Source organism: Sphaeramia orbicularis, chromosome 3, assembly GCF_902148855.1.
Source record: "Sphaeramia orbicularis chromosome 3, fSphaOr1.1, whole genome shotgun sequence".
Taxonomy (NCBI): Eukaryota; Metazoa; Chordata; class Actinopteri; order Kurtiformes; family Apogonidae; genus Sphaeramia; species Sphaeramia orbicularis.
The window spans coordinates 3,128,805-3,149,174 of NC_043959.1; the positions used below are offsets into that span (position 1 = coordinate 3,128,805).

General features: G+C 36.3%; 1 protein-coding gene across 2 annotated transcripts in view; it reads left to right on the top strand.

The window, feature by feature from the left end:
• kcna4 (potassium voltage-gated channel, shaker-related subfamily, member 4) overlaps nucleotides 1-19,944 on the top strand; it is a 124,733-nt gene extending 104,789 nt beyond the window's left edge. For both annotated transcript variants that reach the window (XM_030128413.1, XM_030128421.1), the window contains exon 3: nucleotides 17,381-19,944. The gene's annotated coding sequence lies outside the window, so the exon portion shown is untranslated. The remainder of the gene's footprint in view (nucleotides 1-17,380) is intronic.
• Nucleotides 19,945-20,370: the final 426 nt, after the last annotated feature.

Genomic DNA, 20,370 nt, shown 5'->3' on the forward strand with positions numbered 1-20,370 from the left:
ACACATTTATACATTCCATTTCAGTATAAATATGTAAATATGCCGGAGTTAGCACCAATGCTAATTTTCATCGGCAGTCCCCACTTAATAAATAACAGAGATCCATGCGATACAAAACAAAACAAAACAATACAGTGTAATAAGTGCAGTACAGAGCAAGCAGGTGCAATACATTGCAAAACAGTACAGTTCAATACAATATAGTACATATTAGGGATGTAACGATATGAAAATTTCATATCATGGTCATTGTGACCAAAATTATCACAGTTATCATTATTATTGCGATTTTGTTGAAATTGTGCTCAAAATGTTCTAAAAGTACTGATACACACACTGAAATAATTGAACCAAGTTGTATTTAAAAAAAAATAAAAAATAAAATAATTGGCGCGATGTACTTTCTTTTGCAGAAACATTTAAATATTAACCCTTAGTGGTCTGAGCCTATTTTGTCCGTTTTTCAGTCCTTTTGATTTTGCCTTTATATACTATAGAAACAAATGTTTACTATACCCATGTTTGGGATCTGTTTTTTCAGCACAGCTTCATCTGTATCATCTGTCTATTATTTTTTTCACTTTAACCTACTATAAAAACATAAAAGGACAAAAAACACACAAAAAATATAAATATATATAAAATCTGATTTGAAAATTGTGTATATAATTTATTGCATAAATAACAAACAGATGCTTAACGAACCTTTTCATAGACTTTCAAAGTGAATATTGGTTCCAAATATTAGGTATATAAAATTAAAATTGTAATAAATTAAAACTATATTCAAATATTTGACATAAAAGCAGATCTTTCTATAGGGCTTTCTCCCCTGAAAGTGCAGTAATCAAACACAGTTATCATGAGAATTAGAATTTAAACAGTAATACTAACCGTCTGCAATTTTACCACGGTTTATTGTTATACCGGTAATCGTTACATCCCTTGTATGTATCAAGAACTAAAATAAACATGTGCTACTTAAAGGACAATACAGTACAATACCTTATATTTCAGTACAATTTACAATGTACATTTATGCCTACGTGTCAGCGATTAAAATAAACATTCAGATATCTCTTTAAAATGCTAGTGTTCACATGTTTGGTTGCTTCTTAGCCATACTTTAATCTGTCTTTATATATCTGGCTTTTATTTAGATAATATATTTAAGTGCTTTTGAGCAGTTGGTAAACATCTTAAAGAGGAGCACATAGCTTACAGCTTTTATGGGTCAGGGCTGATCATCATCTGAGCTGTTGTTCTCTGAAAGGCCAGCACAACCTTGTCACAATCACAAATAATATCTGTAACCTCTCAGCAGAGGACAGACAAAGACACGTTTGTCACCTGAGGGGTGTTTCATGGATGGCACTGAGCTTCCTTTGAAAAAAGCTTCTCCTTGGTGCTTTGATGAATATTAATATTTGTGACGAAAACATCAGAAGAAAATGTTGATGGGAGTATTAACCAAAGAACACCGGTGTCAGGGAGGATATTCTCAGTGTAGTTAGAGCTTAAGTACAAACTGTCATAACAGTGAAACCTGTGTTGGAACGATCTGAGGTATTCAGGTGAAGTTAAATGTTTACAGCCATTATGTCGCCTCTGCTACAGAATAATCAGTCAAGAACTAATAATAAGAAACTGAGCACAAATGACATGAGGTCATGCTTCATCACACTGTTAGGCTTTTGAAATGCCATTCCCACATTTCCCATGTAATTGTTCACTCAAAAATGACACTTTACGTCTGTGTAGAAAACAGTTAACAACCTTGAGATTAGAAGAAGTGTGCTGGCTTGAGATATCCAGTAATGAGGAGCTGCTCCATCTCCTTCTGCAGTAACAGTACTGTCACCGCCACAGTCCTCATGTGACTCGTCTTCTTTCAGAACCTTGTTTTAGTGTCAGACTTTACTTCTAGGTCCACATACAAACTTTTGCAGTTTATAAAAATGATGAAGAAGACATTGACATCTCAGAGTCCACAAAGACGGGCACTGGATCAAGAACAGAATCGATTCACACACCAACATGCTCCTATTAAACGATTTTATTTGCTGCGAAGCGTTTTGAGTACAGGGTCCGTCCTCAAAGTTCTGATGAATGGCGTCACCACCTCAACTATCCACAATCCATTTTACAAAACTACCCTGGGCTGAGGCTAAAGAGCTGTCAGTGTCACAGAAATACAGAGTAAAAACTTCTGGGGACTTTATAGGATGATAATCAGGATATTTCCAGCACAAGATGATGATTTGGCATTTATTCAGAAGCGATATGCGCTCAAAACACCATTCAGCAAATAAAGGCTATCTGGTGTGTAGCTCTATTCTACGTTCTACAAAAAGTTTCTGCTTTGTGCATTTTCCTCACTATTATTACATCCCTCATGAAGGGCTGTAAGAAAATATTGGTTCTGCAATATATCGCAATATTTCATTTCACAATACTGTATCGATATTAAAAAGTACTGTATTGATATTTTTAGGTATTAATTCAAATGCAGATATTGTGGAGGTTCATTTTTATTTTTCATTTTTATGTTTTATTTATTATTATTTAAGACTGTTTTATTAGGCGACACGGTGGTGCAGTGGTTAGCACTCATGCCTCACAGCAAGAAGGTCCTGGGTTCGATTCCAACACCAGTCGATGGGGGTGGGACCTTTCTGTGTGGGGTTTACGTGTTCTCCCTGTGTCTGCGTGGGTTCTCTCCGGGTACTCTGGCTCCTCCCACCATCCAAACACATGCACTGATAGGTTAATTGGTTAATCTAAATTGCCCATAGGTGTGAATGTGAGAGTGATTGTTTGTCTCTATATGTTCAGCCCTGAGATGAACTGAAGACATGTCCAGGGTGAACCCCGCCTTCACCTGTAAGTAGCTGGGATAGGCTCCAAGTGACCCCTGTGACCCAAGTGAGGATAAAGCAGGTTCAGAAAATGAATGAATGAATGAATGAATGAATGACTCTTTTATTAAATAATGTTAGTTCCTTTGTTGGGATTGCACAAAAATACTGTTCTGATGTTAGTTCTGAACTAAAAGAACATGAACATTTGAACAGGCTCTTAAACTGTCATGTCTGTAAAACATAATTTCAGTTTTAACACAGAAACATTTTGTGATATAACATTAGATCCTGTTGGGATCCAATAAAAATGTTTTTAGTAGTTGTGCAGATTTCGGGTGTAATTCAGTTATTCAAGGAAATATTCATTTAAAAAAAGAAACAAACAAAAAATTGCCTCTTTAACAGTATCATGATATATCTTGATATATCGTATCGTGATCCTAGTATTGTGATTTGTATCATATCGCCAGATTCTTGGCAATACACAGCCCTACCCTCATGAAGCCACACAAAGGTACAAGGAACAAGTACGGCAAAGGGTTAAAACTGTATGCATCATATTATTATTTCACTTATCATACAGTTTATCTTTTTTGTTTTTCTGTTGTCTGCTGAAACACGAACGTAATGTTTCAGTGTTTCAATGCTAAATAAAGACTTTGTCCTCTATATTTCTGAAATGTTCTACTGATTATCAGCCTTTGGCTTCAAATGATGTGACATTTTTCCTGAAAATATTTTTGTCATGTGAACATATTAGCCCATAGTACCCAGTCCTATTTACAAGTCTGAGTTCCTAGAGGCAGACAAGGACACGCCGTCATCTATGAAAATATATATAGTGGGTGTTCTAATGCACAGTCCAGCTGTATCTATTTATAAGAGCTTTATTACCATCATGTAGTGCTGTCATCTGCGCTGATATCTTCAGAGGTCAAAATGGTCATGAGAGCAAAAATAAAAGCAAAACCCTGTTTGTTGTCACACTGTTTTCTTCCCTCTGGTTCTTCCTTTGGGGCATAACTTGCATCTATAATTAGCATGTAATGTTCAAGGATTAAGATTTTTTTTTTTTATGACCAGGTTCATGTTCGATATTTGTTTAATTTATTTATTTTTCTTTTATTAGTTTATTTAATAGGGACCATGCACATTTATGAACATTGCTGTTTAAAAAATACACCTATGTAAATATGCCAGAATTAGTAAAAACAACTACTTTTCATCTGCAGTCCCTTGGCAGGTGACAGAAACAAGATATAAAACGCTATAATCGCTATAAATTAAAAAAAAAAAAAAAAAAAAAAAAAAAATTAAAAATACAAATAATGATGACATAGCCATCATCAAAACAAACAAATAAACAAAAAACAAATACACCTAGTATGATCACAGGGGCATTAGCCTATACATTCACCTCTATACTTACATACAACAAAAAAGAGAAAGTGTAGGGGGGATGAAACGTACGTCAATTTAAAATAAGTGCATGTCTGGTTTCCTAGGAGCCACTGTTTTAAGTGAGTTTTAAAAGTGTTGTATGTTGGACACTGTCTTACAGGGAGGGGCAGGCTGACTTGTGTACTTACATTATAATGATGATTTATAATGATTTAATACATGGGACAGAATTTCAGGAAATTAACAAACTCGTGTACATTGACGTTAATTTTAAATTACCAAGCGTTACGCACCAACTCAGCTCCAAAATGAAGCTAATGTGGAAGTGTGTTATTGCTGAATGCCAGCAGTGCTGCTCCCAAAATCCCTGGCAATACAGGGTGTCCCAAAAAAATGTGTATACACTTTAAACAATAGTAAAGTAGGTGTTATTAAACCACAACAGTAGGGCTGTCTGTCAGGAAAACTCCAGGTTCATTGCAATAATCAGGCATTCTGAAAGGGGAGCAAACTGTCAATCAAAGCCTCCTGTTCACACTGAGATTTTTATTAATAGAGGAAAAGTGACAAATGGACCATTTATTAAGGGTCCAAATAAAGCAAATAATCCTAGAATGGCTCCTGGGAAAAAAACAAACTATAGGCTTAATACAGGGTGTCCCAAAAAAATGTATACACACTTTAAATAATTGTAAAGTAGGTGTTTATTAAAATTCATTGAATTTTCAAAATGTAATAGAATTTACAAACATCATTTTATAGTTTTGACAGCCAGTGGAATCGCACACATCACCAAACAGTTCCCTTGGTGTTTGTGTGCGTTCACGTTCAATGGCTGATCTCAATTCAGTGACTGTTGCAGGTCTCATAGCGTAGACTTTGGGCCGGATCTACTAAAGGTTTGCATGTATTAAAATGTGTGCAAACTCATTACACACGCAAAAAAATGTACAAACTGATTTACTAAACACACACACACACACGCTTTACGGGACTCTTTTCCACTCCTGATGATTGTGATTAAAAATACGCACCAACATTTGGCTACAGTGTGACAAAATTATCTGCGCATGACAGTCATTCAATCCACCACCCCACCCCCCACCCCCCCGCACGCACACACATACACACTTTACAGCTCCTGATGATTGTGATTAAAAATACGCACCGACATTCGGCTACAGTGGGACTAAATTATGTGCGCTTGACAGTCATTCAGTCCAACTACACCCCCCACCCCCACCCCTTATCTTAGCAGATAAGTTGATCTTAGTAGATCCGTCTTTTAGGGATCCACATAAAAAAAAAAGTCCAGTGGTGTGAGGTCTGGTGAACTGGACAAACAGGTGGACTGGACAGAGGCGTTTGGTTGAATCTCCTCTGTATTCACCAGACCTCACAGCACTAGACTGTTTTTTTTTATGTGGATCCCTAAAAGACAAAGTCTACGCTATGAGACCTGCAACAGTCGCTGAACTGAGATCAGCCATTGAACGTGAATGCACACAAATACCAAGGGAACTGTTTGGTGATGTGTGCGATTCCATTGGCTGTCGTCGTCAGCAGAGTCTGGACCAGAATGGACATCAGTTTGAGAACAGGCGGTGACAAAACTATAAAATGATGTTTGTAAATTTTATTACATTTTGAAAATTCAATGAATTTTAATAAACACCTACTTTACAATTATTTAAAGTGTGTATACATTTTTTTGGGACACCCTGTATTAAGCCTGTAGTTTGTTTTTTTCCCAGGAGCCATTCTAGGATTATTTGCTTTATTTAGACCCTTAATAAATGGTCCATTTGTCACTTTTCCTCTATTAATAAAAATCTCAGTGTGAACAGGAGGCTTTGATTGGCAGTTTGCTCCCCTTTCAGAGCGCCTGATTATTGCAATGAACCTGGAGTTTTCCTGACAGACAGCCCTACTGTTGTGGTTTAATAATTCTGAGTTGGTAAGCTAGCATTTAGCATTAGATTACCCATGACTCCTTGCAAATGGCTGTGATCCCTTGCCCCCTAGCCCTGCCCCTTTTGTCCAGATATGGTCATTTCCAGTTCGAAATGCAGAGTAGTAGTTTCAAATCAGCTTTCCTAAAACAAAGTGAAGTCACAGTTGCTTCTCATATACACTGGAGGTAAATTGCCATCAGTTACTTCAACTCATGCTTCATTTGCATTTAATACAAGCTGCAGTACTTCAGTTTCTGTAAAATGACATAATTATACATACAGTGTATGTGAATGAAAGTCTAATACATTATATATATATATATATATATATATATATATATATATATATATATATATATATATATATATACACACACACACACACACACATATGTATGTATATATATATATATATATATATATATATATATATTGTCTGTAATCATCATTTCTCTCAGTTACATGGACAGATTTTCATTTGCAATGGTGGTAAAAAACAAAACAAAACAAAAACAATGTTCTTTACTTGAGAGATCCCTAGTGGAAATGAGTTATTTTGTATTTAAGCAATAATGCAAAATATTTGATACCTCATGTGATACCTCATGTTGACCTCCACATGTAATGGAAATTGCAACAGTGATGTCAAATATATTCTCTACCTTAGGTGCCAGTTGCTCCTCCTCATCACGACCATTGATCATCTGATCAATCGAGTTACATGTTTTCTACCTCAGACTGCATTGATAAAAGATGTTTCCACTTCCTCTATGTGCATTTTCTCTTTTGCAAGAAATGGCAAAATCCACATCAGGTTTTTTAATATTTTTTGTGAGATTCTGAATTCAATAAACAGTTTACAATGATAAATGAAAGCAGTTCTGAGATTATATACCACTGTTTTTCCACCTTGGGGTCGGGACCCCATGTGGAGTCGCCTGGAATTTCTAATATTTATTAAAAAAAAAAAAAAAAAAATACTAATAAAAAATATTTGGTGAGTTGAGAGAGACAATCTCAATCCATAAAAAACATGACAAACTGTGAGTGTGAAACTGCAGCACTGTGGTTCTGTTTATGTGTCAAATGTTCATTGTGGTCAGTTTCAGATGCTGCAGCTCTTTCATAATTCATAGTTTCAGTTCTTGTTTGTTCAGTATTAATTGTCCTCCTTGTAAATCACAGCTGGACTGACTGGACAGATCCTGACCAAGGAAAATAAAATTCTCTCTTTGTGCAGTAATCTACACCTGGATTTACTGCCTCCATCCATAATAATATACATTTTTCTAGATTAAATGTTGTCTAAAATTAATGTTTATTTGCAACATAGTATAGCAAACTATTACATGATCAAAAACAAATTAATTTTAGCAAAAAAAAGGCTCATGTTGAATGTCTGGGGTCACCAGAAATTTGCAATGTTAAAATGGGGTCACGAGCCAAAAAATGTTGGGAACCACTGTTCTATACCATATGACAAATACTGCAGTAATACTGTCATTGCTATTCCAGCTGATGGTTTTGCTCCTCTTTAAGGTCAGTTTAAGGGTTGTGTTTTCATGTAGTTGTGTTAGTAATAATGTACCTTCATTAAGTGTATTTTCCCCAAAACATCGGAGAGAGTTTCAGCTATCTGTGAGAATAACTGTGCAGTCCATGGGTTTTATCGGCTCTATCAAACCCTGTTGTTCTGTTACTGTAGTTTTGTGCCGTCGGGTTGTGAAGCTCTACACACCTCTGTCACTGCTAGTCTCACCTGGACACGTTTCTGGAAACACCGTAATGGTTTGAAATCCATGCCTGAGGTGCTGCAGGGCTTGTGAATTACAAAGTGTGATGTCTTGTGGGTGGTTCCGTTAATCTGAATGGGTTTAAGCGGTCCTCTTAGCTGAGCCTGGAGCAGACACTGCCCTGAAGTCATACACTGAAGGAACAAAGGGATTTCTGCTGGTGGCGCTGGAAGCTGCTGGGCCAGAACCACTAAAGCATCCAGGTGTGCACACAGCGGGTCGGCCAGGTCGACCATAAAAACATGGACCATTACGGCACAGGGGATTATTCTGTGGGTTTTTGTTTCAGGTCTTACTATGTTGTTCTTCCCTGTAGTCGCCACACTGTTAACTAATGCTTTGTAAAGTATTATTTTATTCATAGGTAACACTTTATCCTAAGCTGTTTGTATTAGCTTTGGTTAATAGTTAATGAAGCACTTATAAGCACTGATCCAAATGCATCTTCACATTATGTAAAGTTGTATTTCCTCAAATAAAAACCAGCAGTTGATTACAGGCTGGGTCTCTCATAAAAGCAGAAACAAAACAAAGAAACAAATAAAAACTGAATTTCAATCGCAATTACATTAGTAATACTGCTAATAATTTTTTTTTTTTCTTGTAATGTTACGTAATGTCTTTTTTTTTTTTTTTTTTTTTCCTGTAATGTTTTCAGTCAGTGAAGACGAATTTCCCCACGGGGACCAATAAATTAAATCTAGAATCTAATAAATAAATAAATAAATAAATAAATATAATGATAAAATAATATGAATAATGTTCTGGTGCCGGTCATAACATGTGCTGCCAGTTAAGCACCCAACAGTTTCATTTTACACATTCCAACTATATAATGTGGCTGTTTTTACACTCATCTGAAGTATTACTGTCCAATCTCAGTCACTGCAGGTGTGTGTGTGTGTGTTTTTCAGCAAAACTAGTCTGTAAAAGTTTACACACGCACCAGAAAGCCAGTGTTTTTACATTAAAAGCTCTTTTATTCAACCAGTGGTTTCTATCCAATGAAACACTACAGGGTTTTTACTTTAATAGATAATGATGTGTTGCATTTATAGAAAAGCACACTGTAGTACGTTTTAAAACTGAATGGATCAAAATGGAATTTCACCATAAGTACAACCATTTATCCTAAACTAAAAACTGAACAGAAGTTATAGTTGTAGTAATCCTAATATTAAAATAATAAAAATAATAATAATAATAATAAAAATAGGTGGAACCTTTCTGTGTGGCGTTTGCATGTTCTCCCCGTGTCTGCGTGGGTTCTCTCCAGGTACTCTGGCTCCTCCCACCATCCAAAACCATGCACTGATAGGTTAATTGGTTAATCTAAACCGCCCATAGGTGTGAATGTGAGAGTGGTTGGTTGTTTGTCTCTATATGTTCAGCCCTGTAATGAACTGGCGTCTTGTCCAGGGTGTACCCCGCCTTCGCCCCTATGTAGCTGGGACAGGCTCCAGTGACCCCAGTGACCCCAGTGAGGATAAAGCGGGTTCAGAAAATGAATGAATGAATAAAAACTAAACAAAATCCTAGGAAATTAGAAGTAAAGGTCTGCATCGTACTATTTCAAATAAAGCTACCTGGTTAAGGCCACAATTTGAGGAACTATGATTCATATATATTATTAATTATAATTATAAAAGACTCTAGACGCACCAGTGCAGAGTGCTGAACTTACAGTCAAAGAATAATCACCATGTGGCTGTAGTTTGCAGTGGTTTTACCACGGCCAAGGACCACTGGTGACCAGTGGCGCCAACTGGTGTATGAGTGTGTGTGAATGGGTGAATGTGAGGAAAGCGCTTTAGGCACCATTAAGGTGTAGAAAATGCGCTACATAAGTTCAGTCCTTTTTTTTTTTTTTACCATTATTAGAGTGCATAAACCCAGCAAGGGCTTATTCTTTATGAAATTGTCACAACATATATTTGGCAAGGCCTCATAGAATAAACAGCCACAAAACTGCAATAATGTATTGATAAGTAAACTTTTGTGTGCTGTGTAATATAGTTCTTCACTCATGTTTATCAGATTGGTTAATAGTTTTTGCCACCGACCACGCATGCACACACTGATTTAGGTACAAGGTAAATAAGCTGCAGCTGAGGGCCTCATGATCTGAAGGGGCCTAAACAAATTCCAGAATTTTTTTTTTTACTTGTGTTGTCTTAAAATTTAAATGTTGCAAATTAATCATCTATAACTGCATTGACTAGATAGCTGAATTATATGTGTAATAGTTAGTATCTATGTTCCTTGTGTAAAGAGCCTATTGATGATTCATGGAATTATTATAGTGTATATAATTGTGTTTAACCTCATGGGTGAACTGAGGCACTTCCATGATTAAATCAAGCAGAATTATCCTGGAAAAGAACAAATTCCACACAAAGATCTGCATCAAATCATCTTTCAAGACCAGATTCATTTACTTTTCCCTAATGTGGAAGCAATATTCCAACTATTTCTATGTTTGATGGCAACTAATTGGAATCAGGAGAAATCAGGAGAAAGATCATTTTCACAGCTAAAGAGATTCAGAAATGATGGATGGGGGCCTCAGGGCTTTATGGAGCTTAGGGCCTCACCAAGTCTAAATCTGGCCCTGTGTGCATGTGTGAAAAACTGCTCATTTATGTTGCGTCTCTTTGATGGCTGTTTAAGTGAGGAACGCTGTGTTTTAATTGTGTAACACCAGAAGTAAAGGCGTGAATCCAGTGTGTTGTGTTAGTTTGGGTGATAATAACTGCATGGATGATGTACATTTCTGCTGCGTTTGAGTGAAGAGATGACAGAAGTCTGTTCAACAGTCACAGCTTTGCATCTTCACTTTTTCAGCTCTTCATTTTTCACCGTTCATTTCATTGCATCTCCTTTATTTTTTCCTCCTCCTCTGTTCTGTTCATCTCTTTCATCCATGCGTATCTCCCCGGCAAATCCAAACTCTCGACAGAATTGAAGAATTTAAAATAATGCTTATGGAACAGTAATACTGATGTGGGTTTATCCACAGCTCAGATAGAATCAAGAAGCTGAAATATCTATTTATAAAGTCTTATTAACACATTCAAATGTTGACAATTACCTTATAAACTCTTAAAAGGCCTTAGTAATTATTACTTAGCACTAGGGATGTAACAATAGGAAAATTTCATATCACGGTTATTGTGACCAAAATTATCACGGTTCTCATTATTATCGCGGTATTGTTGAAATTGTGCTCAAAATGTTCAAAAAGTACTAATACACACACTGAAATAATTTAACCAAGTTGTATTTTGAAAACAAAACAAAACAAATAAAATAATTGGCACAATGTCCCTTCTGTGTCAGAAACATTCCAATATTAACCCTTAGTGGTCTGAGTCTATTTTGTCCGTTTTTCAGTCCTTTTGATTTGGCCTTTATATACTATAGAAACAAATATTTACTATACCCATGTTTGGGATCTGTTTTTTCAGCACAACTTCATCTATATCATCTGTCTATTATTTTTTCACTTTAACCTACTATATTGAAATAAAAGGCCAGAAAACACGCAAAAAAATATATAAAATACGATTTGAAAAATTCATATAAGTCATTGCATAAATAACACACAGATGCTTAACGAACCTTTTCAAAGACGTTAAAAGTGAATATTGGTTCCAAATATTAGTTATAGAAAATTAAAATTGTAATAAATTAAAACTTTACTCAAATATTTGACATAAAAGCAGATCTTTTCATCGGCGTTTTCTCCAGAAAAGTGCGTTAATCAAACACGGTTATCATGAGAATTAGAATTTAAACGGTAATACTAACCGTCTGCAATTTTACCGCTGTTTATTGTTATACCAGTAATCATTACATCCCTACTTAGCACTGAAGACTAGTACGTAAATCCATTCTTTGTAATGACAGGTGATGTTTCACTTTATGACTGTATACAAACCCTAAAACACATGAGCGGGGATCACCAGGTCACTTCCTCTTTATGTTTTGTAATAAACACACCATCCTGGATCCTCTTTTTAAAGCTTCAGGGCCTGTCAGGCTCAGGTCTTTTCCCATTAATCATCTTTAGTGAATTCATTGCACCAAAGCTCCTCACAAAACAAATGACTCATTGGAATATTGCAGCCTCTCATTAGAAGTAAATTAAACATAATTTGTTGCTACGATGTCCGCTCATAAAATCATGGGATGGCATTTTTTCATTGTCTTCATGCAGTTTACACTAATAACAGCCGTAAAGCCCAACAGAGATGGCAGCATGGGTCAGATGTTATTAAGTGGCATTGGCACAAATATTTTCCTCAGTGTGTATTTTGGTGTCTGCGTTTGCGGTATGGCCCTGTTTCCCTCCAGCTGTAGGTTGCCTACTTTAAACTGTGCTGCATTTATTTCCTCACATCTCAGGAGATAGGACTTTACTACACTCCAACAGCTTCATTCAGGTTTTTTTCAAACCAAATTCAAGTGACACAGTGACATTTCAGCCTCAGAATTAAACAAGTGTGGGCTCACAGATGATGATGACTAATGTTAAAGACATCCTGTGACCCCTTCACTGTACCTCATTACAGTCAGTTAAACGTCTGAGTCTTGGTATGTTCACTCGTGTGAATTCTGGAAATATTTGATCTGTTTTCATTACAGGTAGAGAATTACAGTCGGCCCACAACCACGCACATTTAGCTCCTGAATTAAACAAAATAAATACAAACAACCGTAGGTTTAGCGATAAAGTCTTAATAAGGGAATTAGATAAAAACACTCAGTATGTTTGTTGTAATTGCCTTGTGCCTGCTGCAGCTATGATTGCATACAGAATGTCTCCAACTCCTTGGAGACTATGTGGAAATCCTCAAATTATTGAGGTGGAGAATTATACAACAGCTGCTCTGTTTAAAGAGGACGCTTGTCTCTAATAGTCTGCATCTTAATAAGCACAAATAGCTATGACACAGAACAGTTATTCTGTGAAATGTTTTACCCTACAGGGGGTCGCTAAAAGAACAGAAACACTTCATGAAGAAAGAATTTTTAATTTGCGCTAAATCAGCATCGCAGACACATCTACAGAGCAGGGTCATGTCAATAAACACCAAGAGTGGATTTTTAATACTGAACATGTTCGTTCTGTAGCTGTTTATACTATACGCTGACTTTAAACTTTTCCAGAATTCAACTCTTCACAAAGAAAGATTATTTTACCACTGAAAAATATTCTCAATATGATTCACACTAGTTTCAGTGACTGTAATTGGATTTTGTTGTAGTTTTGTGATGCAGTTTTATGCTGTTTTATGCTATGATACCATTTGAAGATTGTAGAAATTGTCAGTTTTTTGACAGCTGCTACTGTCAACTAGGTTAAGGCCAAAATTTTATGGGTTGCATCACTTTTGTCTGAGTTAGACACCACAGCATGAGATTTTATCAATAAAAGTCAATTGTAATGGCAGAGTAAACATAACATGGATTTAATAGTGAAGTTACAGCATCGGTGCACATGAACATTCTACAGTTCTTCATAATCTGACGACTAAACGCTAAATTGGTGGATGTCATGTTAACAGTCACTTCAGTTTGAATATTCTGAATTAAGCCTGTTTCTGAATGCAGGACCATCTGACCCAGCTGTGTAATATACAGATGTTACACAGGTTTCCTACATGTGTACAGTACATTCAGTATGTGGTGCCACATCCACATAGTTAATGGAAATCAGTTTTCCTCTAATATTCTTGTTCACATACATCTGTGCATAACATGATTACAAATGGTTTTTTTTGCTGAGTATTATTTGTGCACTCATGTTCCACTGTTAGTTCTAATTTGTATGAATGTGTATGAATGTTCGGTGGTGGTCGAAGGGGCCGTTTGAAGCAAACTGGCAGCTACGCTTCTGTCAGTCTGCCCCAGGGCAGCTGTGGATACAAATGTAGTTTAACACCACCAGAGTGTGAATGTGAGAGCGAATGAAGAATGGATCAATAATGTAAAGTGCTTGAGTGCCTTGAAAACCGCTACATAAAACTAATCCATTGTTCTTCTTCTTCTTCTTCTTCTTCTTATTATTATTATTATTATTATTATTATTATTATTATTATTATTATTATTATTATTATTATTATTAATAATAATAATAATAATAATAATAATAATAATAATTTGACAATATTCTGAATATGATAGTTGATATGTTAATGGAATATCCCACATGGATATTCTGAACATTTGTAGCTTTTTTAAAAACAATTCCAATTCAGACATGTGGGATATGCTGATATTATTCCAGTTTTATGAGGATTCTTTGGACATGTATACAGCACTTTCAGAAAATGGTTCTAATGTGAAAGTTCTCCTGCAGGATGTGACGCACAGACTCTATTTATGGTCAGATGGAGTAAAGACAAAAGAGCTGCAGCTATTGATTATTTTTCTAATTGACTAATCTACTGATTATTTTCTATGATTCAGTTCGATTAAACTTTTATTTGCATAGGCAAAAAAAAAAGAGAAAATGTGAAACAGACATGTTTGAAAATGACAAACAACTTTCCCTTAATTTTAGAACCAGCTGAAACAACAACCATAAAAAGTATAAAAGGAAAAGGATAAAAAATATCTATATAGAAATAACAACAATCACAATAACAACAGTATAAAAGTATAAAAATACGTATAGATATAAACAACAAGAAACAAGTCAAATGACATCTAACAGTATGTGCACTGCAGTCTTCAACACATTTGAATCCAACTAACAGCTATAGATGGAACGAACATACAACTGTGTGTTTATCCTGGCATCATGTGCAATCACAATAAGCATCTACATGAAATACAACAACAGAGGAACTGAATCAATTAGTCAGTTAATCTTTTCAGCTCCAAAAGACAAACATCCTCTCTGATAAAGATGGACACTTCAAAGAAAAGTCCATGTTACCTAGACACACATGTGGAGTTAAACATGATGATGGAGAATTTCCACATATAATAGTGTAATGGTGACCTTTTCCAAGAGGTGTCTGAAGGAACACAAGAGGGAGGCTGAGGCTACGTCCAGATGACAACATTCGTGGTATTTTTCTTTTGTGGATTCTAAAAGTTTTGCATCAATACGCGCATCGTTTCAAAAAATATCAGCGTCCAGGTGGAAATGGGAAAACTGGGTTAAAATGGTGTAATAGACCCTTTTACTGTCAGCGTCATCAAAAGCTGAGTGCACATCCTAGCAACAAAACATTCGCCGCAGGATACACTAAAGTCACAGAAGAGTGCAGGGTCCGGGTCGCCCCTCTAGCAGGACACTGTGGTGGATTTAAAAGTATCTGACACCTGTATCTGTTTATGCGTCTGGTCGTCAAGCTGATGCAGCATTACCAGGTTTTGTTGTAGTAGAGCTAATAAACTTAGCAACACCTGCAGCACAAACACAACTCTGTAATCTGCCGTTGTTGTTGTTGTTGTTGTTACTGGATGTTACGTTCAGGGTTTTCTTCTTCTGGTCACATGGTATGGCGTCGTCGTTTCCATAAAGTGTCATTTTGCCTACCTACATGGCAACGCGAGGGCGGCATTGTGAGATTTTTTCGCTCTGGGACCCGTTCTCAAAACATACCATTAAAAGGCCCCGACAACGCCGGTGTCATGTGGACAAAAGGCTGAAATGATTTTAACCCTTTCATGCATAGTGGTCACTCCAGCGGACACTTCTTCTACAGCTGTTCTCTTGTATATTCATGGGTTTTGTTGTTAAATTTGCGTATCGGCCAACACAGTGGACACACCATCTCATACACTGACTTTCATACAATTACTGCAACTTTACAGTTCTTGATAAACCTGATCAGTATCATGTGTGAGTATAAATCAACTGCTCATTGTTATTAGACTAATTACCAGTTTTCGTGCACAAAAAAGTGTTTTTTTTTTGTATATTGTCCCCAGGAAGTGAGTAAAAACTAATATTAGAGTATGCTAAAATGTGAGAAAACATCAGATTAGCTGCATTAAAATGTTTTCGTTTCATAGTTTTCACACAGTATATCACTTTCTGATGCAATTTAAATACATGTTTCTTTGCTTCAAAAATTAAACACAGTGTTCAGATGAGTGGACATTTTTGTAACTCCATAAAAAATAGGTTCTTTCAAGAAATTTCAATCCCATTGGTTATTTCATGCCTAAAGAAGAATAAAAACACTCCAAAAACCTTGACATAAATTTCTCAGAATTCATGCACCAAAGGGTTAAACTTTTGCAGACTGTCATCATTTCGTTGTCGTGTAGATAGGCTCTGAGTTCACGTGAACTCGCCGTCTGCATGTAAATGGGAATATTAGAAGACTGTTCATTTTCATTGTCCATGTAAATAGAGTTTTTTTGGAATACAAGTGTTCATGTAAATGTCACTGTCAGCAGACGTGTGAACACAGCCTCCGTCTTTCACACACATTTCTCAGTAGGTCAGTTAGTTGATATTTATATCCCAAAACCTGTTAATATCCTCTTTCATAATGTTTACTAGCAGGTGTGTTTCTCCCTCTGAACAGAAATATGAGCTTTATTCATCCATCACACCAATAACAGAGGATGTTGTCTCTACTTGTGTTTCCACTAAACAGGAGGCCGATTATCATTTTAGTAAAACCTTCAAATGAGACACATACACGTACACACGTCCAGAGAATCCTCAAAAATAATACGAGCATATCCCACATGTCTTAAATGGGTAATTCTGTATTTATTAAAAGCCTTAATTCCTAATATCCAAACAGAACATGCTGTTTCCCTGACAGATGCAGAATATTATTGTACAGGTAAATGTACTGAATGTGAGACAGGACTATTTAAACAACTCTAAAACTGCAGGAAATCTCCCCCACAGTCATCAGACACTGAAAATGTCAGTCATGTCTCAAATACTGCTGGTCCGTCCAACCATAACATTCAGATTTTTGGTGAGAACAGATGAATGTGAGAAAACCCTCAAAGTGTCAAACTGGGCACAGTCAAAGTCAAATATTACAGCGACGGAAACACTGAAAAGTGCATGAGTGGATGGGGACTCTAAAATTTGGACAACTTTAACTTAGAATGCTAAATCTCTCTATAAGTACCGGTCTGGTCTTTATGTCAGCACACATCAGATGTATCCCAGAATGCACTGGTTTTATAGCAGCGCCTGGTTAATGACCCTGATGATTATCTGTAACTGAACGCTTCTTGTCCAACCTCTGGGAGGGGAAAGGAAAATATGTGCAGTATCATTCTGCCATTTGGGCAAATTGCTGTGTCCTTACGGTGCCATCTTCTCCAAAACGATGATAGATCTGAATCTGTTTCCTGTTTCTCTTTCTGTTGCAGCGCTGCCAGTTACAGGGAGAGGGAGTCGCCTCATGTCTCTGGAAATTGCAGACACCAAGCAAAACATTGTGACCGGTCGTCGTCAGTACAAGCGGACACTGAAAAGCAACAACGACTGGACAGGACTGGGCTTGTGGACAAATGGAGACGGAGCTGCTGTAGGACACGAGTAAAAGCAACCCTGAGGGGGTTGAAACTGGAGTTAGCAGGCGAGTAAGTCGTGGCCCAAAATGATTGCCTTAATTATTACACATATACAGATGTATGAAGCGATGAAGCTAAGAGACTTATACACAGAGATGTTTTCTTTACATGTGAAAAAGTGTCTTGTAAGGAACAGATGTGAATATTTTAATATGATAGAGAACAATGTTCGGTTGTAACGTCGACATAATGTTTCCGTTGGGTCGGCTTCGTAGGTGTTACTAAACGGCGAGTTTGCTCTCTGCTTACGTGCAGTCGGCAGTACGACTTAATCTATTTTTATCTTGTTTCATATTGTCAACCAAACAAGGCTGGCCTGAGTCGCTCACTCAAACGCTGGCCACAAACTCTCTTAAGTCACATCGTATCATAAACACATGAAAATCCTCATCCAGAAAGTGTATAGAGGGGCTGAGAGAGAAATCTGAGACACATGCATACGACACACCACAGTATCCTCTTACATCACCATCCACTCAACACTAAAGCAAAGATGTCAGGCACATAAACGCCCTCATGAATTCAGCCACTTCACTTCTTTCTAATCCCACAGAACAGCCAATGAAAACTCCACCGACTTTTCATCGGCCGGGAATCATCGACGTAAAGATGAAATACCTTAGGTTTCTTTCTCAGATGCAAATTTAGAGCTGACCAGCTGCTTTGTCGATATGTTTTCACTTTGAATTTAACTGTATGCAAAGTAACATGGACGTGTGTTCTATATTTTTTTAAACCTAGCCTTGATAATTACATAACCAAAGGTGAAACCCTGAATTTATTGTATGTTGTGGACTTCTGGCAAATGTTGTGATATAGATGCACACTGAATAGGAAAAAAAAATGTAAATAGCAGACGTTTCTACTTGTGTGTCCTAAGATGTGTTGGAGATAGAGTAATATTTACTTTCTTTGACTGTTATGACCATCAACCATTATCATAATCTGTGTTGAATTCATTTGTCCTCACTGATACGATCACGTTCTTCATATTGTTACGAATGCTTCTCCCAAATTTCTGTTTCATTTTTTTCCGCTCACTTAAAGTCGGTGTCTTTATTTAGTTTTTATTTCTGAAACATGAAGTTGCTGATGTTGTTTGTGCACATTGAATTTTATTACTTGCATTGTTGCCCATAAATGAAAAATTCTTACTTTTGACAGTTTTATTTGATTTTAGTTTTAGAAATAATATCTTTTTGAGGATTTGAATACCATCTTGTTTCCCCCTTTTTCCCTCTTTGCATAATGTATAATGACGCGTAAAGGTTTGGATTTAGAGCTAGATTGCAGTGTATTTTTTCCCTAAAGAAAATCCAAAGTATGCTCTTTTTCCGAAAATTCATATATGTAATTACCTCAACAATATCATCCCTCGGAAATATTGTTTACTTAATGTTGCAGATATTTTCTTCACGACAGAAAAAAAAACTCTTACCACGAGGTACCCACACTACATTTAAAATAGATGTCAGTAGTCGACTTTTTTGGGAGGAATGTTTTTATTGGGAGGGAGTAGACACAAATTAACATTCTCAGCAGTTTTACCAAAAATACCAGTGTTCTCCTACTAAATTTAGGGGCTGTTAGAGTTGTTATTTTATATTAAAAAAAAACCTAAAGTAAGATGTGAAAAACGTGCAATTCACCAGTCTTCCTGAGGAGAATAAGAAGGTACCAAGAGAAAACACAATGAACATAATGTCACCACAGAGTTAGAATTTGTATTTTTTTATTTATTTTGCATTGGAAAAAGGATGAAAAGATATAGTAGGGTAACGTTTTTGCTGATATGTACATTGACAGAGATTTTTGGTCGCTGTAATTATCCTTCAGATCCAGCAGCCACACAGTAATCCCTTCTAAAAATCCATTTCAAGGAGAGACAAAACCCTCACAGTCCTCGTTCTGTGTAAAAATGCAATCAAAGTTTCACCTGAAGGTAATGTGACACTTGAGCGGACTAAATTAAATTAGTAAAATCAAATGGATATCGCGTCTCTGTCTGGGAAAATGATTGCTTTGTATTATCAGGCCTCTGCAGCGGCTCAGACAAGGAAAAAAAAGCCCCAGTTGGTGCAAAAGGAAAAAGAAATTCATCCTAAAAATACGACGTGGAACAGTCAGTTGATTTGACTCGATAGCAGCGTCAGTAGCTTCATCTGTACCTTTAAAAAGCACACACTGAGGACTGGGGATCACCTGAGTTCACTTTAGAGAAGCCAGTGCTTTTTAATGTACAGTCAGGCGCATGAAGCTGAAAAATATAAACCTGAGCTTTAACTGAAAGCATAAAACTGCTTTCTAATGACACTATTGAGAATGAGAGTGAACAAAAACAATAAAGAGAGGTTATTTAACCCTCTGGTATCTGGGTGCAACTTTTATGCACACTTTGAACTTCATTTTAAAATACTTCATATTATTTTTCACAATTTAAATAAGGTTAGAATTCAAAAGTTGTTCATTTTTACATGATCTTTAAAATTCTGTCCACCAACTAAAATGTGCACATTGTAAACAAAAGAAAATGACCAGACTAGCATCTGTCTGCCAAGTGTGCATAAAACGCACTATTTCTAACATTTGATCTGTCTGATTAGGGCTGCCCTTGATTTACTAAAATAAAATCAAATTAGAGCAGAAAAATAAATCAATATATAATATTTAATAGTTTGATTTATAGATGTGCATTTTACGCACACTTGGTGACAGATGCTAGTATTTTTGAACATTTGACTTAGTGCCAAAAATAATAATGCAGATTAACCAATGTTGGAGTTAAT